Source organism: Canis lupus, chromosome 38 (assembly GCF_011100685.1).
Source record: "Canis lupus familiaris isolate Mischka breed German Shepherd chromosome 38, alternate assembly UU_Cfam_GSD_1.0, whole genome shotgun sequence".
In the NCBI taxonomy this organism is placed as follows: domain Eukaryota; kingdom Metazoa; phylum Chordata; class Mammalia; order Carnivora; family Canidae; genus Canis; species Canis lupus.
The window spans coordinates 1,927,213-1,951,354 of NC_049259.1; the positions used below are offsets into that span (position 1 = coordinate 1,927,213).

The following is a 24,142-nucleotide window of genomic DNA, read 5'->3' on the forward strand; positions in this document are numbered from 1 at the left end:
ACAGCAGGCTTGGAAACGTTTTGAGAATTTAACCATGGGCTCTTGTGAGCCTGTCCGATCCAGCCCTGGCACACCCCGGCACACCCCCGGTGGGCATCTATCTTGCAAGTCTGAGGCCTCTGGGAGGGAGCAAGCAAGGGCTCTCTTCCCGGCGACCTCGGTCCCCAGTCTGGAAAGCAGACCCCACATCTGCAACGTCAGTGTTCTGCTGTCCCCTCGTGGCAGCTCCTGCCCTCTGCGGCCTCTGGGAGCTTTCTCCCCGCAGGACCCACCAGCAAAGTGGCAGGATCAGAGGCTACCCGGCCAGTTGAGCAATCTCCCCCTCCCACTCCAGCCTCCTGGAGCCCAAGGGGGAGCCGGGCCAGAGCACCCACGGTCTCCAGCCCTGCTGCGCCCGCTCCATCCCGGATTCGTGGTTTCCCACTGCCCTCTGCAGTTCTCTCGGGGTATTGATAAGCAGAGCAGCCGGGTCTACCTGGCACTGGAGCTCCACCCAGTGCCCCCTCCAGGTCAGTGGCATAGGCACCTGCATTGTCAGCCCCATACAGGGCATCCCTTGAGAAGAGCTGCTCTAAGAGAATTCTGACTTAAGAGATGTGGTTTGTTGTTGTTTTTGCTTTGGGGCCCCATGAGAAACTCACCAGTCACCTGCGTCAGAGCGGGGCCTCCTGTCATCTCAGAGCGGCTGAGCAGAGGCCAGCACAGCACCAACACTTCTCCAATGATGGGGTCAGGTAGCCTCACCAACAGTCTGGCCACCAATAGTCCCAAGTAGAACTCAAAGCTCCAGCTTGGGAGAACCCTAGGATCCCCGAAGGCAATGGTCCTCACACCATATTGATAAAGGCCCTCAGTAAGAAGTGTTTTACAACGTAACAACTGCTGACATTTCCACGATTCCCAATTCTGCCTTTTCCATTAAAAACAAAAACAAAACAAGTTTGCTGCAACTTAATAAGTAAGAATTCACAGCTCATCACTGGGTTATCACCAGCAGTTTGCAAAACGCTGGCTTAGGTCAACCCCTCATTTCAGAGAAGAAACAAGGCAAAGAAAGAATGAGCTTGCATATTAGCAAATCAGGGGCAGGTCCAGGTCTCGAATTCAGCTCTCTGAGCTCTTCTGCCATCACGCCAGGGCCTCCCCTGGGCTCTGTCCCAGGGCTTCCTTTGCAACGAAACACGTAGAGGCCTCACTGTCTGTGATGCTGATCCAGTTACCATGGACTATCATCAGGATCTGACCTTCTGGCCCCTGAAATCCGGGTTGTCGTGTGAGAGCTCACGCCTCCCCTGTGCCAACACAAGGCGGCAGCAAAGAGAAGCAAACAGCCTTGCTAGGTGGGAAGGAGAAAGGGCGTGGCAGGCGCCGGACAGGTGCTGTCACCTAGGAGGTAATGAATATCATCAGCACTGTCACTTGAGGTCAGAGGCTTAAAGGCAGTGGCTTTTTTTTTTTAAAGGCAGCGTTGTACCAAAGACCTTTGGGATTTACTCACTCTAAAGAGATCCAAATGCATGAGGATATGCTTACAACCAAATAATGCCGGGTGCAATGTTTGTTGAGTGAACTCTGACGGAAGTATACATCTGTGCAATCTTCCTGAAAAGTACTTTGTCATTATGTTTCAATAGTTTTTAATATTCAAGCCAGAAACTCCACCAGTAGGAGTTTAATGCAAGGTGCTAATTATATATACAAAGATGTTTGCTACCAAATTAGAAATCTTTAATGGAGAGTATTAAATAATGTCAATATGGAATTCATTTTTGGGATCCCTGAGTGGCGCAGCGGTTTAGCTCCTGCCTTTGGCCCAGGGCGTGATCCTGAAGACCCAGGATCGAATCCCACATCAGGCTCCCGGTGCACGGAGCCTGCTTCTTCCTCTGCCTGTGTCTCTGCCTGTCTCTCTCACTGTGTGCTTATCATAAAAAATAAATAAATAAATAAATAAATAAATAAATAAATAAATAAAAAAATTTAAAAAAAAGGAATTCATTTTTAAATTCTGCTACAACAAAAAAAATGTATACTCTGCAACTATTAGGTATAGTGATGCATAATGTAAAAAGGGAGTGTACAAAGTAGTACATGTGCAATGAGCCATTTGTGTTGTGTCCAGGGATTCTCTTTGTAGTGGGGTGAAGGTGAGGTGCCTTCCTAAAGAGGGTGGTCACCTGGGGAGTCTTTCAAACCACACAGCCTCCCCCAGCCTCTTGCCCCAGCAAACTGTGATGTGGCCCCCTGGGAGAGACAGCTTCCTTTTGAGAATCATAGCCAGGGGTGGGGGGCATACACCTATTTGCACTTGGGATGTGTGCGCATCTGGGATGTTAGTGGGGTGTCACTAGCATGTAACAGGAGTTGTTTCTGGGTGGTGAGATTTCCAAATAATTTTTCAATAATAAAACAATAATTTGAATAATTATGATAAAAATACAGTTTGTTTAATCATTCACCTGGTGAAGGCATCTGGGCTGTTTTTTCTTCCTTCCTTCCTTCCTTCCTTCCTTCCTTCCTTCCTTCCTTCCTTCCTTCCTTTCTTCTTTCTTTCTTTCTTTCTTTCTTTCTTTCTTCTTTCTTTCTTTCTTCTTTTTGTTATTACAAATAAAGTTTCTGTGAATGTTCACATACAGGTTTTTGTGAGAGCATGCTATTGTTTCTCTAACATAAATGCCCAAGAGTGCAATTGAAACTTGTTTTATGGCCTAGCATATGGTCTATCCTGGAGAATGCTCTGTGTGCACTTGAGAAGAAAGTATATGCCATTGTTGGCTAGAGTGTTCCACAGGTGTATGTTAGATCTAGTCGGTTTACAGTTTGTTAAAGTTTTCTGTATTCTAGTCAATTTTGGAAAGTGAGGTATGGAGGTCTTGAACTATTATTGTTGAATTGTCTGTTTCTGTCAGATTTTGCTTTATGTATTTGGTGCTCTGTCATTAGGTGCGTATATGTTTATAATTGCTATATCTTCCTGATGGATTGACCCTTTTGTCGTTATGAAATATCCTACTTTATATCTGGTAACTTATTTTATTTTATTTTATTTTATTTTTTAAAGATTTTATTTATTTATTCATGATAGACATAGAGAGAGAGAGGGAGAGACACAGGCAGAGGGAGAAACAGGCTCCATGCCAGGAACCCGATGTGGGACTTGATCCCGGACTCCAGGATCACGCCCTGGGCCAAAGGCAGGCGCCAAACCACTGCGCCACCCAGGGATCCCCCAATATATTTTATTTTAACATCTGTTTTGTCTGCTATCACTCTGGCCATTCTAGGTTTCTTGTGGTTGCTGTTTGCATGATGTATCTGTTTCCATCCTGCCACCTTCAGAGTGTTTGTATCTTTTGATATGAAATGGGTCTCCTGTAGTTGGATTGTGTTTGTGTGTGTGGGGGGGGGGGTTGGATTTTGTGTGTTTTTAACCCATTCTGACTATCTCCACTTTATTTGGATTGTCCAATCTACTCATGTTTAATGTTTCTGTTCTCTTTTGCACTAAGGGAATGTAATGTTTTAATCTTTTAGTGATTTTTTCACTTTTTTAAGCTATTATTTTAATGGTTGCTCTAGGCCTTACCACATACATCTTAACTAATCAGAATCAGCTTCAGACATAGACATGGCCAACAAACACATGAGAAAATGCTCCGCATCACTTGCCATCAGGGAAATACAGATCAAAACCACAATGAGATCCCACCTCACACCAGTGAGAATGGTGAAAATTAACAAGGCAGGAAACCACAAATGTTGGAGAGGATGCGGGGAAAGGAGAACCCTCTTGCACTGTGGTACGAATGTGAACTGTTACAGCCACTCTGGAAAACTGTGTGGAGGTTTCTCAAAGAGTTAAAAATACAACTGCTCTACAACCCAGCAATTGCACTGCTGCGGATTTACCCCAAAAATACAGATGCAGTTGAACACCAGGACACCTGCACCCCAATGTGTATAGCAGCAATGTCCACAATAGCCAAACTGTGGAAGGAGCCTCGGTGTCCATCGAAAGATGAATGGATAAAGAAGATGTGGTCTATGTATACAATGGAATATTCCTCAGCCATTAGAAACGACAAATACCCACCATTTGTTTCGACGTGAATGGAACTGGAGGGTATTATGCTGAGTGAAGTAAGTCAATAGGAGAAGGACAAACATTGTATGGTTTCATTCATTTGGGGAATATAAAAAATAGTGAAAGGGAATAAAGGGGAAAGGAGCGAAAATGAGTGGGAAATATGAGAGAGGGTGACAGAAGATGAGAGACTCCTAACTCTGGGAAACGAACAAGGGGTGGTGGAAGGGGAAGTGGGTGGGGGGATGGGGTGACTGGGTGATGGGCACTGAGGAGGGCACTTGACGGGATGAGCACTGGGTGTTATACTATATGTTGGCAAATCAAACTCCAATAAAAAAATAATAAAAAAAAAGAATCAGCTTCGGATTTATGCTAGCTTAATTCCAGTGAGATAAAGAAATGTTGCTCCTATATAGCTCTATTTCATCCCTTCTCCCTCTTTCCCTCTTATTATGGTATTATTGTTGTATAAGGAGCTTTTTAAAAAAGATTTTATTTATTTATTTGAGAGAGAGAGAGAGAAGAGAACATGGTGCCCCAAGGAGCTTTTTTTTAAAGTACAGACTTCTGGGATCCCTGGGTGACTCAGTGGTTAAGCGCCTGCCTTCTGCCCAGGGCGTGATCCTGGAGTCCCAGGATCAAGTCCTACATTGGGATCCCTGCATGGAGCCTGCTTCTCCCTCTGCCTGTGTCTCTGCCTCTCTCTCTCTGTGTCTGTCATGAATAAATAAAATCTTTAAAATAAATAAATAAATAAATAAATAAATAAATAAATAAAGTACAGATTTCTATATCAAACTAAAAAGATTTTGTCCAGCAAAGGAAATCATCAACAAAATGAAAAGATAACTTAAAGAAAATATTTGCAAATCACATATCTGATAAGGATTAATATCCAAAAATACATAAAGAACTCGTACAACTCAATGGCAAAAAAACAAACAATTTGATTTAAAAATGAGCATAGGATCTTCCAGACAGTTTTCCAAAAGATATATAGATAGCCAACAGGTACATGTGCACAGATGTAGCAACAGTCAGACGCACAAGGAATAAGAAGCTTGTGCGCAGGAGCCTGGGTCCCACAACTCCCACCCAATGTTCTCCCCTACCCACGCTGCCGCTTCCCCAGCTGACCCTCTCAGTTTCTCTCAGTTTCCTGCTCTTGGCTCCTGCTAGCTTTTCAGACAAGGAGAGGAATAAAATCTTTTGCAAATCATTGGGTCTTCATGGAAAAGTTGGGAACCTTGCACAGATTCGGCCAGGATGACCGACCAAGAATTGGTTGTGACTCATTCCAGGAAGAGCTCTACTAACCCTTGTGTTACCCATGAGGAAATAATCTGGGAGAAGAAAGGACATTTCACGTATTCATTTAACATTTATTTAGTGTCTAGTGTGTGCCAGGAATTGGGGTAGGCATTAAGATAAAACACCATTCCTGTTCTCAGGTTGCTTATGAACTTTGTAAAGAATACATGGAAAAGGTTAAATCTGCTCAGAAAGTTTTATGAAATGAACCTTTTTCATAATTTATATGGTAGTAACCCTAATTTAACCTGAAATCATTTGGTAGCAAAACCTGGCCTGAATTATCATAAGGCAATGAATTACAGCCTTATTCATCTTGCTTAGTGTGACTATTCATACATTTCACTGCAGAAGTATTAATGTGTCTGATTTACAGAGTGCTGCCCCAGACATCACTGAGGTTATTACATAATATACAGTATCTACATCAAATTATCTTTCTAAAATTGAAACAGTTCTGAATTCTAAAATACATCTGGCCTAAGGAGTTTTACTCTCCCTAGGGGATATACCTGTGTATATCCTTTTGACCTTTAAGTCCTTTTGACCAGGAGAATTCTGGAGATTTGAAGTTCGTGTCCATGGTGAAGCCAGAATTTCCCCATAAAGAGCCTCTGAATGACCACTAAGATAAAATGTAAGAGCACTAGTATTTTTATGTGAGTCAGTCAGGCTATGGCTCTTTGAACTTCTCCTGTTGCAGAGCATTGGGCCCAGCTTGGCTAGGGAACCTTCCAGAGCATCACAACATAACCCAGGATATGGTATGACCAGTTTTGACAATGGTGGCCAAAGGGGACAATCAAACTGCATGGACCCACAGAGGTAGGGCAGTCCCTGCTGCAATTGCTAGACAGTGACCCTGGGTCAGTGGTCAGTGCTTGAGTCAGGTGAGGGTCTGGCAGGAGCGAGCAATTCTCCAACCAGCTGGGGACAACCCAGTGATGGGAAATCCAGGGTGAGGACATGTAGAGTCCAGGCCAAGAGGTGGACAGCAAAGTCCAAACCCTAGACAGGGGGTTCAGAGGAGGGCCCCAGTCCCAGAGAAAGGCACAGGAAAAAATCAAGCACAGCCTCAGTCTGAGAAGCTTTCGGAGCAAGAGCTCGTTGATGGAGATAGCACAGAACACCAGGTACCTGCCTGGGATGCAGATAGGGACTGGGTCTCAGCAGCAAGACTACCTGATTGCTGAGTTGCCGATAAGGATCTAAGGTAACCTAAGTCTCTCCCTACTACGGTCGGCTTTGGCCTCTGAAACTGGGTGTGGACCAGAATCTAGAAACGTTCGTTCTGCAGGCAGAGCACAGCACCAAGATTTAAAAGTCCATAGAGGGGCAGCCCCGGTAGCTCAGCGGTTTAGCGCCGCCTTCAGCCCAGGGTGTGATCCTGGAGACTCAGGATCGAGTCCCACGTCAGGCTCCCTGCATGGAGCCTGCTTCTCCCTCTGCCTGTGTCTCTGCCTCTCTCTCTGTCTCTCTCATGAATAAATAAATAAAATCTTAAAAAAAAAAAAAGTCCATAGGGAAGAGAGATTAGGGATCCCTCCAGTCCTAGTGACTTGGGTTGGTCCCTGTGCCGTAAAGTATTAACCTTGCCCAAGGAAAGATTTGGTCCTTGCCCAGCTCCTGGGAGATACCTCTAAAGCCTTGGAATAGCCTACCTGACAAGGGTGTCTTTGTTTACCGAGAGGCTGTGGGTCACACCAGATAGTCTATGCCCATAATGTGATATATGCTGGAGGCCTTGGCCAAACAGCATCAACTTGCCTTTTGGAAGTGCTGTACACCAAGGTCAGCCGTCCTACATGACTGACCCCTATAAAGAACCTTGGAAAAAAAAAAAAAAAAAAAAGAACCTTGGACAGCAAGGCTTTGGGTAAGCTTCCCTGGCTGGCAGTACTCTCTACATGTTGCCACTGGGAAAAGTAAGTACTGTCCTCATGTCTGTAGTAGGAGAGGACCACTGGAGGTTTGCTCCTGCTCTCTCCTGGGTCCTGCCCTATGCAGCTATCTCCTCTGCTGATTTATTTTATTTTTTAAAGATTTTATTTATTTATTCATGAGAGACACAGAGAGAAAGAGAGAGGCAGAGACACAGGCAGAGGGAGAAGCAGGCTCCATGCAGGGAGCCCAACGTGGGACTCGATCCCGGGTCGCCAGGTTCACACCCTGGACCGAAGGTGGCACTAAACTGCCGAGCCACTGGGGCTGCCCTCCTCTGCTGATTTTAATCTATTTCCTTCCACTATGATAAACTGTAACCATGAGTACAACAGCTTTTCTGAGTTCTGTGAGTCCTTCTACTAAATCACTGAACCTGCAGGTGGTCTTTTTTTTTTTTTTTTTAAGATTTTAATTATCTATTCATGAGAGACAGAAAGAGGCAGAGACATAGGGAGAGGGAGAAGCAGGCTCCCTGCAGGGACCCCTGGATCACAACCTGAGTGAAAGGTAGACAGACCAGACACTCAACCACTGAGCTACCCAGGTGCCCCTGCAGGTAGGTGGTCTTGAGGATCTCCAAAACTGCAGTTCCAGCTTCCTCCCTACATCAGACTTGAAATCAACCCTGAAAGCCAAGCCCTTTTGTACCATTCTCACTCTTCAACATGTCCCTTCTCCTGAATCTTCAGTGACCAGCTGGATGTCCTCTGCAGATCAACGTGCAATGGCTGCTAGTTTCATTTCATCCCCAAGGTCAGGGCCCGTAGAAGCCAGTACAGCAATCTGAGCTTCCTATTGGCACCAGTCAGAGAATTCCACTTCCATTTGTCACCCTCCCTTTCTGGCTTCTGGACCACTTCCCTACCACAAGTCCAATCTGGGGACTAAGTATGTGTTTTGGAGGTAACAGTTTATTAGCAATGACTTCATAAGATCCTATATAAACAATTACCCTGAACTCCACCCCATGGGGGAGCTGTGTAGTAACAGTGAGACCTCCAACAACTTACTTCCTTTCTCCAGGCTTCAGTTCCCTAGGTTTGGGGAGCAACCACCAATAACCTACAGTGTCTGTAAGTGCTGCAAGCTTCAGGAAGGACATTTTCCCAGCGTTCTGTCCTCACTAGCATTGGGCAGAAGTAAAAATTTTTGTATAGGCTTCCCCAGTCTCTACTTTGCTTAGAAAAGAAAGCTTTTATTGCTATCAAATAAAAAACTTGAGGAAAGTTTGAAAAATAGAATTTAATGCTCCACATCATGTGTCATTGGGGAAATGCAAATTAACTCACCAATGAGATATCACCACCTACCTATAAGAGTAACCAAAATCCAGAGCACTGACACCAAATCACTAAACCCCAAATGCTGGGGAGGATGTGGAACAATGGAGACTCTCATTCACAGCTGATGGGAATGAAAAATGGTGCAGCCACTTTGCAAGACAGTTGGCAGTTCCTTAAAAAACTGAACATACTCTTATCATATGATCCAACAATTGTTCTTCTTGATATTTGCCTGAAGGAGTTGAAGTTTGTCCATATGAAAAATTCTACACAGATGCTTATAGAAGACTTATTCATAATTGCCAAAACTTGGAAGCAACCAAGTTGTCCTTCAGTAGGTGAATGGACAAACTGGGGTGCATCCACACGATGGAATGTTATTCCACACTAAAAAGAAATGAGCTATCCAGCCATGAAAAGACATGAAGGAAAATTAAATGCGTGTTACTAAGTGAAGAAGGCCAATCTGAAAAGCCTAAATACTATATGGTTCCAACTATAGAACATTCTGGAAAAGGCAAAACTATGGAGATGGTAAAAAGATCCGTGGTTGCCAGGGGGTGGAGTGAGGAGGGGTGGGCTAAATTGGTGGACCACAGAGGATGTTTAGGACAGTGAAAACACTTTGTAGGATGCCGTGATGATGGATACATGTGACTATATGTTTATTTAAATCCATACAATGTACAACAGCTGGAGCAGAGCTGAAATATAAACTGTAGCCTTTGTGTGATAATTCTGGGTAGGTTCATCAGTTGTAACAAATGCACCCTGCTGATGGGGATGCTGATAGTAGGGGAGGCTGTATGTGTGCAGGCCTGGGGGATATTGGGAAATCTCTGTACTTTCCCCTCAATTTTGAACTTAAAATTACTCTAAAAATAGTCTTAATTAAAAGAAAAATAGAATGTAGAGCAGGAGAACACATTCATTCACACTTTTATGAGTTTTCTGCACCTATTTTTTTATAAGCATGTTTTTAATTGGCTATAACATAGAGAAATGTCTTTTCCCCTCCACATTAAACATAGCCCTCTCGTCTCCTTTTCACCAAAACAAGTCAGCCTTGACCCAAGGTTCCACTTTCACTGTGATCCCTGCCCTTCTCCCCATCGTTCTAGGGGTCTCCCCCCCACCCCCCATGTCCCGTTCTGTGGTTGCCCAGCTGATCCCTGCACGGCACAGACATAGCACTCTTTTTGGTGGAGGGTTTTCCCAGAACGACCATAGCCCACCTTGTGAGATAGACCATGTGGTGACTCCCGCAGGTGCCCCAGCCTGATCCCCCGCCCCCAACATCCTAATGAGCTGGAAAACAGAGGGAAATTAACTTCATGAATATGCAAATGAAATTCCCAGGATCAGAGTGTGTCCTTATTCCTTCCCAAGACATCCTCAATCCCTCCTCCATTTGTTTGGTCATCTTGTTTCCCACTGAGCAGAATAGAGACCAGAAGGATGAAAAAGCCTTTGTACCTACTACCCTAAGGTCATAGCAGAGTGACCATATCTCTACCCCACCCCCACCCCCCTTAGGAAAGAAGTAGTTCACCAATAGCTAAAAACCTAAAGTTTTAGCTGCAATAGTTATCAACTTTTGCTTTCTACTTTAAAACAAATCTCCCTTTTCTTGAAGACCTCTACTTTTGGTTAAAGGCACAGGCTCTCCAGCCATAGCACATGGGTTTGGATCTGGCTTTTCAGTTTGACAGCTGGGAAACCTTGGACAAGGTACTTTACCTCCATTTTCAGCCTTGTTTCCCTCATAGCCTTGATGTAGTGATTCAGTGTGTTTAATAGATATCAAGTTCTGGGGCTCCTGGCAGCTCAGTCCTTTAAACATCCAACTCTTGATCTCAGCTCAGGTCTTGATCTCAGGGTCATGAGTTCAAGCCCTACTTTGGGCTTCACACCAGGCATGGAGCCTACTTTAAAAAGTAGATAAGTTCTTAGACTGGGGACAGGTACCCAATAAGCACTATCTATGTTAGCCATTATGACTTTAACATGAAAATGTATAAAATTACTTAATAGCAAATTACTAACTTTCCCCATCCCATCACTGTCCCCATCAGATCTGAGTGAAAGAATTATGATCCCTGGAGATATACCATGTTCTAGAACCCTTCATACTGTACTGATGACCCCGTGTTACAAAGCATGGAGGTAGAGAAAAGTTGACCCCTGAACAACTCCAGCCCAAATCCCAGTAGCTGGGTATTTGGTGCCAACTGGCCCCATTCCCTTTCATACCGAAGCTAAAACCCTTTTGCCTTGCACCAAAGCCCAGACCAATCTTGCTTGATCATGGATTTCTATCATGGTTTCTCACTGCTCCTGAACACCCTAAACCTTGACTAATCATTAAAGGAAACTTCCCCAAAATTGATATTTTGAAACATCACTTCTATATCCTAGGGCAATTCACCATAGGAAAATGGGAATTTTCTTTTCTTTTGTAAGGTGAGAAGTGGACTATTTTGAATACAAGCCCTTCTCAGACAATTCTAAGAAAGTGCAAATATAGAATTTGAGGACCCAGAAACCAGTTCCCTTAAAATTACTCTTGTGCACATACTTCTTGAAAAAGTCTCCTGCTGCCTATAAAGGGTAGATATACCCCATTTTTGAAGACCACTGATCTAGTGTACAGTGCCCCAAATGCACTAGATACTTGCTACATTTAAATTTGTCTTGAAGAAGAAACAATAGAATCAAAAGCACAGAGACAAGAGACCCAGGGCAGGTTTGAGGAACAGAAGGCAGTCGGCTTGGGCTGAAGTCACGGGTGGAAGTAGAGAGAATCCTAGGAAGCAAGGCCAGAAGGGAAGATTGGAGGCAGAGCACTAGGGCCTTGAATGCCTCACTCAGGTGTTTGGGCTTCAGCTTCATTCTAGAGTCACTGAGGAGTCTTAAAGTAGAAGCAGCAGCTATGGGATGACAGCAAGAACACTTTCTTGGGAATCAGAAGTCCTGAGTTCGTTTTGCTCTGGGAAAGCAGAAAGTCAGGGAAGTCTCTCTGAGGCTTTATGTCTTTGGTCAAGTTCTCTAGAAGTAGAGCCTGAGACAGGAATTCAGATGCATATGGCACATGGAGGGAGGGCCTTCAGAGAAAGGGAATGTGGGGAGCATGCCAAAGAGGAAGCTGCCAAGCCAGGCTGTGTTTCAGGTGAAGACTGGGCCTTGAGCAGCCCGGGTGGCTCAGCGGTTCAGTGCCGCCGTCAGCCCAGGGCCTGATCCTGGAGACCTGGGATCAAGTCCCATGTCAGGCTCCCTGCATGGAGCCTGCTTCTCCTGTGTCTCTGCCTCTCTCTGTGTGTGTCTCTCATGAATAAATAAATAAATAAAATCTTTTTTTTTAAAAAAAAAAAAACCAAACTTGTTTAAGACTGGGCCTCATTCACAGCTGCTCTGGGTGTAACTCATACCACAGCAGAGTCCTCCTGTGCAAAGGGCCAGGCTTTGGACCCTACGTGAGCTGTTGGCCATTGTGACCTGCAGGCATCTCAGAGAAAGGCACTCCCGTCAGCCTGAGCTGGCTCCCAGAGGACACAGGCATGAGCCTTCGTCATTTTTGCCACACTCACGGAGGCTCAGCCACTAAGGTGGGTATGCACAGTTAGTACCACCGTCTACCACATCTGGCTTCCTCTTCTGTAAAACAGGCTAACATACTGACCTCACTGAGGTTGCTGTGGGAGCCAGGAAATAGGAACTCTAAGCTGGGAAGTGGCAACAGTGAGGACACAAATGTGTGGCTGAGTGGCCTTGGGGTGGAGGCCAGAGCCAGCCTGTGGCAGTTCATAAGGGCCCATTGCTAAATCTTTTTTTTTTTTTTTTTTGGACAAAAATATATTTTATTCTCAATTAAACAAAATCAAAACTCCAAACAAGTAGTACTTAAAAGATCCACTGACTTTATACTTTAAATTGTGTAAAAGTTTTCTCTAAACCAGAATTACCTCAAATATGTCAGCATATCTTCTTTGAAAAATCTTTACTAAGACCAGTTACAACCACAATAGCACTTGGTAGAATAGTGATGTCTGAGAATCCCTGCACAATGGACAGCATCCAGTTAAAATATCAGTGTAGCTTTCATTCATCAAAAAAATATTTTATTCAAGCTCCCAAAAGAAATTTGAGGAGTTAAGTTGGGTTTGAATTGAAGAACAAGGCCAAGTTAAATACGGAAACCAAGTTTTCATTTGGTGAAGTTGAAATCCGTGTATACATTCTAATCAAAGACCAGTCCCGTGTAGGATTTTTCAGGGGTTTAAGAGTCTACCAAGCCAAACCCTTCGCTGCTTTTGCTGCTTTGGCTTTGCTTTTCCCCTTCCCTTTTTCTCGCTTTGCCTTAGCCTTTTCCTTTGCCTCTGGTTCGTCCATATGGGGTACTGTCCATGCTGCTCTATAAGGCTCTTTCTGTTTCTCTTCATTTCAGTCTCCATTTTCATGTCATCTTTTTCACCTTGTACTACACACTGAGTTTGCTCTTGACAATGTTTGGGTACCAGCACGGTGGCTATCCCTTGAACATCTTTCATTAAAACATCACCATCCATTTTAAGAATACTCTTAAGTCTGCTGAGTTCCTTTGGGCATTCTTTTTTCTCTTTTCCGCATGCATCTTCCTTTTCCACTTACTCCGTAAGCTTTTAGCCACGTTACCTGGAAAGCGGGACACTCCGAGGCCGGTCACCGTGCGCACGGCCACGCCGACCGGAAGCCCCATTGCTAAATTTTTAAGAACTTTGCAAGCTGGTTGTGAAACGCAGCCATTAGGAAAAATTAAATTATGTAAGTTTACAATTAAATAATTCTATTAAACACATAGTAAGAAATACTTCAAAACTCATCATTTCCTAATTTTTCAGGTGCATTTTAAAGTGCTCTCTATGATCTTGAGGTTATTTACATCTATTGTATTGATATGGTGGAAATATTATATAATGGTGAGTTGCAGCACATCTTTTCCCAACTCCCTGCTCAATAACCTCCTCATGTTGGCACCTTGAAATTTTTTATTTTTTATTTTTATTTTTTGGCACCTTGAAATTGACCGTAGTGGGAGAATTTACATCACAGAAACTGGAAAATATTACAGATCAGGGCTTCTCTTTTTTTCTTAGTGAACCAATTATTAAAAATTTACCAGCACATCACTGCTTCATGCCAACTCATTCTCCCCCAACACACAAAAAATGCATACAATGGTCACATGCCTGTTTAAGAGAAGGTTCTTTCTGGACAAGGAGAGGGGTGGTGTTTGTTTTGGATTTGTTTTAAAGATTTTATTTAATCATTTAGAGACAGAGTATGTGCACAAACATAGGGAGCGACAGAAGGAGAGGGAGAGAGGGATCCCTGGGTGGCTCAGCGGTTCAGTGCCTGCCTTTGGGCCAGGGCATGATCCTGGAGTCCCAGGATCGAGGCCCGTGTCAGGCTCCCCGTGTGGAGCCTGCTTCTCCCTCTGCCTGTGTCTCTGCCTCTCTCTCTCTCTATGTCTATCATGAATAAATAAATAAAATCTTAAAGAAAAGAAGGAGAGAGAGAATCTTCAGCAGACTCCCCACCTAGTGCAGAGCTTGATATAGGGTTCAGTCCCAGAAGGCTGAGATCATGACCTGAGCCAAAATCAGCAGTCAGACACTAAACTGACAGCTACTCAGGTGCCCCTTGGATTTTTTTTTTTTTTTTTAGATTTTAGTTTTAAGTAATCTTTATGCTCAACATGAGGCTCAAACCTACAACCCTGAGATCAAGAGTTGCGTGCTCCACCGACTGAGCAGCCAGGCACCCAGTTGGTTCTTGGAATTTTTAAAGCAGGGTGTTAATGAGGGCGGAAACACTGTGGGGCAGAGGGATAGGGAGTGGAGTGGGGGGTGCCTTCTCTTCTACCAAACACACATCTTTGCAGATAAGACCTACCTGGTTGGTCATGGTACTTTGTCTCTATGAAACAAAAAAGAGCCCATGGCCCATGAAAACTTCTCAGGTGCTTGGAATAATGTTAAATTATGGCCATTTATCCATTCATTCATAATGCACTCTTGTGTCTGAAAGCGTGTGGTACTGCTTATTTTAGGCCCCAACCTCAAAGACAAAGTGAATGATAAGACTCTTTCCAAGCCAGGAACTTCCCTAGCAGGAAGATGGCCTTTTCTCCAGCTCCTAACACTTAAGAACTTGAAGAAGTTAGTCCATTTGAAGTCTTTAGAAGAAGATTTAATTACTAAGGCTATTGTATTTACAAAGCCATTGTTATTTGTTAGACAAATTCTTTGTCATAAGTAAACTCTTAGAGGGCGCCTACCCAGAAGCCTGCACAAACACTGGTGAAGTTGTGACAAATCTTGTATTGAGAAGCACACACTGTCTCACCTGCCCAGTCAGATCTGCTCTCCTGGGGCCACCCACCAGGGGGAGGTAGGAGGCAGAAGACCACCCATCTTGGGCCTGGCTGAGCATGGAGCTCAGGTGTAAAGCTTGCAGACAGGAAATGCAGATGCTTATTTAAAACGCCCTCCTGCTCACCTCCCAGGGGTTCTGTGCTAATAAATTGGCATTAATAAGATAAATTAATTGAGGGTGGCCTGGCTCACAGGCCAGGTTCTCAGCTGCTACCTCCTGGCTCCCAGCACTGGCAGCCAGCAGGAATTGTGCTGGGGGGTGAGGAGCGGGGTGGGGATGGGGCAGAGACAGAGGAACCCAGGGTCTGGAGTGCAGGGCCCCTGGCTTGCTATGAACGACAGTTGAAGCCTCCTCTGTTTCTCCCTGGCCTGCTGAATCTGGTCTGGTACAGAAGGGAATACTTTTAACCATTCAGATGTATAGTTCCCTTGGCAGAGTAAAATTATAGCCCATAGGAGATGGACAGGATGGAGAGACACAGAAACCACATTTTCCTGTTAGAAAACGGAGACACATGGTCACCGGACATTTATACATTTACGGTGCACAGAGGTAGAGCCTGAAAGATAGTTTGGAGGTTGAAATGTTGCAGTGGATGGGACATTGCAATGGTTTATGGAAACAACATGGAAGACCATTGTAAATCTTACCTTGCCCAGAAAATCAGTGGCTGCCACCTTAGTGAGATTTTATGTTTGCTACATGAAGACAAATGTTTTCTTTGGCTATGTTTCCATAGCCAACATGGTTATTTCTGGCTACTATGAGTATTTCTCTAAGAAATAATTATAGAAAAATAAGGTCTATTTCAAACATAAGTAGGGAAACACATTAGTTTTCAGGCTGTAAGGATGGCCAGGTTCTTTATATATTTTTTTTCCTTTGGTCTGTTCAATTTTTATATATTTGACAACCTGATCATAATCTGTTTACTTCATTTAGCCCATATTTATTCAAGGAAGCATTCTTTATAGTGTGCTTCTATTTAAAAAAAAGATTTTATTTATTTATTCATGAGACAGAGAGAGAGAGAGAGAGAGAGAGAGAGAAAGGCAGAGACACAGGTAGAGGGAGAAGCAGGCTCCATGCAGGGAGCCTGACGTGGGACTCGATCCAGAAACCCCAGGATCAGGCCCTGGGCTGAGGGCGGCGCTAAACCGCTGAGCTACCCAGGCTGCCCTATAGTGTGCTTCTAGATGGTCTCATGCCTGTCTTGGACTATAAATGTCTGTGTAATTATTTGACCAGCAAGTAGCACAGCACCGCCTGTAGGAAGGTACTTTGAATGACCCATTTTGAACAATTTTTTATTTTAGTTAATTTAAATTTAAATAGCCACATGTGGCTACTGGCTACCATCATTACACACTGTTCACAACTACATTACAATCTATGTTCACAACTCTGTTAAAAAAAAAAAAAGATTACTAATTTGAGAGAGAGTCTGTGCTCCAGAGCACGCATGGGGTGGGGGGCAGAGTGAAAGAATCTCGAGCAGGCTCCCCCACTGAATGCAGAGCCTGACGCAGAGCTCAAACCCAGATCCCGAGATCAAACCCAAGCCAAAATCAAGAGTCGGATGACTAACCACGGAACCCCCAGGCACCCCCACAACAGTTCTGCCCCATTTCTGCTTTTATCCGTACATTTATTCACCCATTCAACAAATATTTTTGGAGCTTCAGCCCTAGGCTCTGTGGATATAGGATTCCCTGCTCTCAGGAAACTTCCAGGCTAGCAGGGGAGACACACCTATAAGGAAACATGGTGTGATGAGCACAGGGAAGGAGCATTTATTGTGTGCACTGCTGCCCAGAGGAGAGGCTGGTTCTGGCAGGAGAGAATTTTTTCCACAGGAGTTATGTTTAAGCTGGGTCTTAAAATAGTAGTATACCACAAAGTTAAAATGATTGAGAGCATTCAGGAAAAGAAGTTGTTAAATATATTTTAACCATTTGATCATAATGGCATGGATGCCTTTGTGGTTAGCAGTGTATAATCACTCTGAAGACTACTCATACAAATAGGTTTGCAAGGCAACTACAAAAGAAAAAGCTCTTTAAATTTTTTAAAGTTTTATTTATTAACGAATCTGTACACCCAATGTGGGGCTCAAACTCATGACCCCAACATCAAGAGTTACATGCTCTTCGGATTGAGCCAGCCAGGCATCCCTTTTTAAAATTTTAATCGTATTTTTTTTTACATTTTAAGATAAAGCTATTTTGACAAGGGTTTTCTGAATGTCAGGATTTTCCAGCCGAGGAGGGATTGTGTTCATTCCAGTTGTTTGGAGACTGGGTCAGAAAGCAACCTGCTGGAAAATCAGCCCTTAAAGGCCTCCGGAAAACTAAGGTTTCATATATAGAGTGAAAGAGTCTGAAGCTGAGCTTGTCTTCTTGCCAGCTGGCTGATGGGAAGTAGGAGAGAAATGTCCGATTTTCCTACTATTACTGGTAAACAGGTGGGGAGCCTTCTACTGCAGTAGAGAACAGCTCCAAAAATCCTTCTCCCTCTAATGCATTGATGCGGATGAAATTTGCCCCAAACGATCATTGCAGATAGTTTCAAAGGGAGAAATGTGCCCTGCGTAAAAGTAGGCATCAGGGTGGCTCCATTGCTTCAATCTCGGAGCAGGGACTGGGCTAAGACACGTGCCTAGTCTCGGGGCTGGCTACTTGCTATTCCGAGGTCTCTCCTCTCCACCTACCTCCTTGTTTACTGCCCAGTCTACTGGGAATAGAATTTTGCCTGCCGAGGGTAGAAGACTAATTCCACATACTTGGGGAAGGCTTTGCATCTGGGAGCCAACAGCTTGGTGACCAGAAGCTCAGTTCTGCCCTCAGCAGTGCTGGACAGGAGGCTAATCCAAAGCAGAGTTTATTTATTTATTTTTTTTAATCCCAAAGCAGAAAGTGGGAAAGCAAGTGGAAAGACACTCTCCAGCTGGATGGGGGCAGAAAAGGCTAAGTACCTAGGAATGTGCTGAATGTAGGGGCAATGGGGGATTGTGGGAAGCATGAGGTCTCCATATGTGTGCTGCTGCTGCTGACCACCAGCACCGTGGTGTGGCCAAATGGGAGAAGGATCAAGGCCAGTCTCTCCTTCCCTCAATTCTATATACAAATTGAAATGTGATCCTCCCTCTTGGCCTATAGGGAGCAGGGAGGAGATGCTGAGGCAGACAAGAGGAGAGTCTTGTCTATATCATGGCTTCTAGCTTCTTGGAAAATCTATAAGGGACCAGGGCTCCCTGGTTGCTTCCCCCATCAGCTTTTTTCTGCACCTGCTTTCCTGCCTTCCTACATTGTGAGGGACACAGATTCCAGGAACTTTCTGAAATTTGCTCTTTCTATTTTCCTTTTTAAAGATTTTTTTTTATTTATTCATTTGAGAAAAACAGAGAGAGCCAGCAAGAGCACGACTAGTTAGGAGGGGCAGAGGAAGAAGGAGAGAGAAAAGCAGACTCCCCAACCCAGGGCTCAATCCCAGGACCCCAGGATCATGACCTGAGCTGAAGGCAGATGCTTAATCAACTGAGCCACCCAGGCACCCCTCCTATTTTCCCTTTGAGCATGCTATTCAGTTTGCTTTCCTATATTCTCGTCCGACCACCTTGCTGTCACTGGTGCGGTCATCACACTGTTCTGGCTCTTCCTCGTGGTGCTAGAATGTCTTCTCTTCAGCACTTGTCCAACGTGGGTCAGTGTAAAAGAGTGTGGTGAACTGGGAGGAGGGCACACTCTGGAGTCTCTGAGATCTTTGTGCAAATTCCAATTCTACCCTTTGCTATCTTCAAAGTTAGCAGCAGCCTCCAAGACCACCCTCACTTCTGACATTACTTGAAATTTTGGGCGTTCCCAAGATGACTCTTGACCTCTAATCTGCTAGTAGAATACACAGAACTCACTGGAAGCCACAGTACCCATAGTTATGTTTTATTACAGCAAAAGGATACAGATTTAGGTTAGCCCGGAGAAGAGGCACATGAAGCAGAGTTCAGGAGGGCTCCATCTGCAGAGCTTCCAGTTGTCCTCTCCCCATGGAGACATGGAGACAGGACTGCACTCCAGTAGCAATGTCTGACGGTGTGCACAGAGTGTTGCCCACCATGGAAGCTCGCCCAAGCCATAGTGTCCAGAGTCTTTACGAGGCTCAGTCATATAGACGTGGCTGACCACCCATGTAGCTAACCTTCCTTTCCAGCCTCTCCAGAGGTTGAGCTGATGCATGCCCGAAGCCCCCACTGTAAATCCCTTTGTTAGCATAGACTACCTAGTGTGGCCTCAGGTCCCCAGGTAAAGACACTCTCGTCAGGCGGAATATACCTAGGGTTCAGAGATGACCTCCCGGAAGCCAAGGACAAGGCTAGGCTTCTCTTCGGGCAAGGTTAATCCTTTAGCACATCTCATCTGTGTGATGTTGAGATTTTATAGCTTCCCTGGGCCTCTCTTTCCTCATTAGCACACTTGGACGCAATGACCACAGATCTTACTGGGTTTTTGTGACAACTAAGTGATATGACAGATGTAAAGGACCTTGTATGTGAAAGGCTTCAATGAAAATTAGGTCCTCCCTGATATCCTCCAGGTGATTGGTTCTAGTCTCCTTAAACTGGCCCAGGACATCATTTTCTCTTTCCTCTTCTTCCCACCCCTTACACCAACTGATTTTCCACTGGAAAAGGGTAATATCCCACATGTTATTTTTTTTTTATCCCACATGTTATTAAGCTGTTCTTCTTTTGAAAAGATATATGTGATCTATTTATTTATTTTTAAATTTATTTATTTTTTGAGTGGGCTCCATACCTCTTCATTGCACAAATCAACACAACATGTCAGATCATTGCCCTCTGGATGGGCTACAGTGAACATCCCTATGCAGATACATCTTTGTGACTTGTGCAGTGTTTCTACAGTCTGGATTCTTAGAGGTGGCACTGATGGGGTAATATGACCATTCAGAGTCCTGATGGTACTGCCAAACACTCTCCCTAAAGCCTGCATCAAGTTAAATCTCTATCCAAAATGCATGGAACAGCCTATTGCCCCATACCTTCTGGGGACCATGTGCAAGAGGGTGGCTTGGAGGGCATAAGAGACACACTGAAGCCCGGCCCTGTCCCTCAGTTTCCACCAACCCTGTGCATGCCCAGAGTCCTACTGCATCTGAGACTCAGTGCATGGAGGCTTTCTCTTCGCCTGAGCCCAGGATTAGGCAGGGCTTGTGCCATCGATTGGGGGCAATGAGATGCTAGGGGATGTGAATGTCATTGGTGTCTTGCCATTCACCAGGAGACAGGACACAGTGAGTGCAGTTTCAGGTCCAGGGTCAAAAGAGTCCATGCCCGCTGGGGTTTCAGCCAGAACTTGAAATACAAACTCAGGGAAGTAGAGGAAGCAGGAAGGCCAGATGAATGTCTGGAAAGAAAAAAGCAAGCACTGTCTGCTGTTGGCACTGAGAGGTTCTATTCCTGACACGCTAGCAGAACAGCCTGCACCAGATCCAGGCCTGTCTTCATCCTGGGCATCCATCGCCAGCAGGTGATGTACCCTGCTCAGGGCAGGCCAGTGGCTGGGGACACGGAGGCCTAGGAAACATCTGCCTCCACTGCATCTGGGCATCTGGGGGCCTCACACTCCCGTCAGGCCTGTACTTTACTTCTTTACACTGAGGCCATGAAATATGAGCTCTAGTTCAGTTTGAACCACCAAATCATTGCATGATTTCTATCTGTGTGATCTTCTCTCTAGGACTTGGTTTTCTCAGATGTTTAAAAAAAATGAACGAAAGAAAGAGAAGTTTGGGTAGTAACTAACATTTGTGCAGGGCACAAAGTGTCTTATCTCCTTGGTCCTCACTTTATCCCCACTTTACAAATGGGAAAAATAAGTCATAGAGGGGAGATCCCTGGGTGGCTCAGCAGTTTAGGACCTGCCTTTGGCCCAGGGCGTGATCCTGGAGTCCCAGGATCGAGTCCCCTATCAGGCTCCTTGCATGGAACCTGCTTCTCCCTCTGCCTGTGTCTCTGCCTCTCTCTGTGTGTCCCTGATGAATATATAAATAGAATCTTAAAAAAAAAAAAAGTCATAGAAGGGTTAGGTGATCTGCCCACATTCATCCTGCTGGTCAGCCAGGACTTTCTTGGAAAATCCTGTGTTTCTCCAACTTGACCATGTTGGAAGATTCTAACATCATAAATCTAAGACTTTTAGGGCCCATTCTAAAATAATGAAGGGATTTTATGTAGGAGTTTTCAGACACATCTGCTTTGAACCATTACTTGGGCAGGTTACTTGCGCTTTGGTTTTCTCCTCTCAAATAAAATAAGGCAATATTTATTGAGTCTTTATTACATGACAAACACTGTGCTACATGAATTATTTTGCTTATCCTCACAACAACTCTATGAGGTAATATAATTATCCCCATTTTATGGATGAAGAAATTGAGCTTGACAAGGTCAATAACAGTGTCCTGGGCACAGGGAAACCAACAGAGATTGGAAACTGTCAAAAAGCTCCAGAGAGAATCTTCAAGGAGATAAAATTGATAAAATCTCTGACAGTTCTGAACATAGGGATAGAGACAATTGATGGAGAATTTAGAGTTGAATTATAATTACTGTACATAAAACAAGTAAACAAAACATGCTAATTATTAAGTCCCAAAAAACCGAAAAAAGTTTGCAGGAAATGAAAAGGTCAGTTGTGAATGGAATTTAAGTCATCATAATAAATACTTTCTTTGGTATAACCAATATGGAGTGATGTGACTAAACTGGGAGGTAGGGAAGGGGACAGGAAGGCTATGTGAGAGATGAAGGTAGAGCTGAAGGAATGTCTTCTCTAGGGTTTTCACTATTCATCAAGAGATAATGCTTGAACCAGAAGCAAGAAGTAGCAATTTAGCATGTTATTTAGAGATAGGAAGGAAAAGAGCCAAAGAAACAGCTCAAAAGAGTTGAAAGTGATGGCTTCTGGGGAGGGCGGAGCATGAGGGAAATATATTTTATAAGAAAACTCATAGGATGATTTGACTCTGATTCTGCTACATGCTTGTGTAACTTTAATGATATTTTTTAAAGAAATAAAAGGAAAATAAGTAAATTGCCCAAGTCGACCCAGACCTGATGTGGTGGAGGTGGGATTTGGACGCCAGCAGTCTGCCTCTAGAGCTGATGCCACAGCCACTGTGCAATATGGTCTATAAAATATCTACCTCCTAAAGCTGTCAAAGGCAAGTGACTGGTACATTCAAGAAACCCAGTGGCTGACATACAATAAGTGCTTAGAAAAGGAAAATTATTTTCTTTTTCCCATTGAGCCAGCTACATGGACACTTCTGGTAAGGAAGAGAGGGGGGTCCTGCCCTGGGTCTAGGCCTGAGGGGCCCTGGTGCTTTGAAGCAGCTTCCTCTAAGGTCTCTAAGTGACCCTCCCCCCCCAGTGCTTGGGACCCCCTGGGATCAGTCGTGTCATCTGGATGGGGCTCCCCTGTTTCCAGATTTTCCCCTTCAGAGAATTTTTCAACCATGTACATTCCCTCCTGCCTCTCCCCAAAGAGGTTGACCAGACACCCCCAGAAGTGCCAGGACTGACTGATACATCCCAGGGCCTCTAGGAGGGTGCACTCTTTCATTCACAGGATTGTGTGAGGTTAGGCTGCTGGAATCCTGCTGAGAAAAGATTTTGGGTGAAATCAGATTGTTTATATAGACAGGGATCCTATAGACACTTTTGCCCATGGTCCCTGACGCCCACAGGCAGCTATGCTTTCAGGCCCTGCCGTATGGACCTTTCCGTTTCCCATGACATAGTCTTCATCCCATAGCTCCGACTGCAGCCAAGGGAAGAGCGGGACATTTTGTCGGTTACCCGGAGGAGCGAGTATTTATGGAGCTCCTACTCTGTGCTAGGCTGGGAGGGCATGGGGGGCAAGATGCATTCGGGCTCTTGCACACCCACAGGCTGGAAGGGAGACAGGCGGGCAGCGGGTTACAGTTCAGGGAAGATGGTGACAGACAGAGAAGACAGCGGAATGTGGCCTTGGATAAGACTTCAGAAGCAAGTGTGCAGGGAACTGTGGTTCGGGATGAGGGGTCAGACGAGAAGCTCCCTCCCAGGTGTAAGGTTTTTTGATTCCTCAATTCAAACCTTTCCACCGATTCGGCTGATAACTATAGTTAGATCTCTGTGTGTCTGCAGGACCCGATGTACTGTCCCTGTGGAGCTAGGAGGGGCGTGAAGGGATCATCCAATCAACTTGTCTGTCTTCAGTGGAGGACACTGAGGGAGTGTGGTGTCCTCGTGAGAGACTTGGCACCAGGTGGAGCACAGATCTGCGGCCTCCCAGTCTTTGGACGTCTTCACCCTCTCTCAGGTCTGGGACAGGGCCTGAGGCCACACAGGGCAGAACGAGATCTCCCCTTTTTATTTTTATTTTTTTTTTTAATTTTTATTTATTTACGATAGTCACAGAGAGAGGGAGAGGCAGAGACCCAGGCAGAGGGAGAAGCAGGCTCCATGCACCGGGAGCCCGACGTGGGATTCGATCCCGGGTCTCCAGGATCGCGCCCTGGGCCAAAGGCAGGCGCCAAACCGCTGCGCCACGCAGGGATCCCCGAGATCTCCCCCTTTTTAAACCACCCCGCTAGGCCAGCAGGAATCGCAACTTTCTTCCATCCCCAATTCCGGACCCAACACTTCTTCAATCAACAAACGTCCCTGGAGAGCCCCCCGGGAGCCAGGGTCCCCGGGAACGCAGGCTCCCCGACACACTTCTGCCTCCGAGAAGTCACAGTCACAGCCCGAGGGTTCTCACCGCCCCTGCGCGGCCGGGAGCAGAGAGCATCCTCCGGCTCCTCGCCCGGGTCCGTCTCGGCGCGCGGAGGGAGGGGCGCGGGGGCGCGCACGCAGGGCGGGGGCGCGCGGAGGGAGGGGCGCGGGGGCGCGCACGCAGGGCGGGGGCGCGCGGAGGGAGGGGCGCGGGGGCGCGCACGCAGGGCGGGGGCGCGCCGGCCGCCCGGGGACGCGCACGGGCCGGTCTCTGCCCTAATGCGGCGGCGGGCTGCGAGCGGCGCTGCGGGGGCGGCGGGGGCG

At 45.4% G+C, this 24,142-nt stretch overlaps 1 pseudogene; it reads right to left on the reverse strand.

The window, feature by feature from the left end:
* Positions 1-12,653: 12,653 nt before the first annotated feature.
* Positions 12,654-13,360, reverse strand: LOC100685187 (annotated as a pseudogene).
* Positions 13,361-24,142: the final 10,782 nt, after the last annotated feature.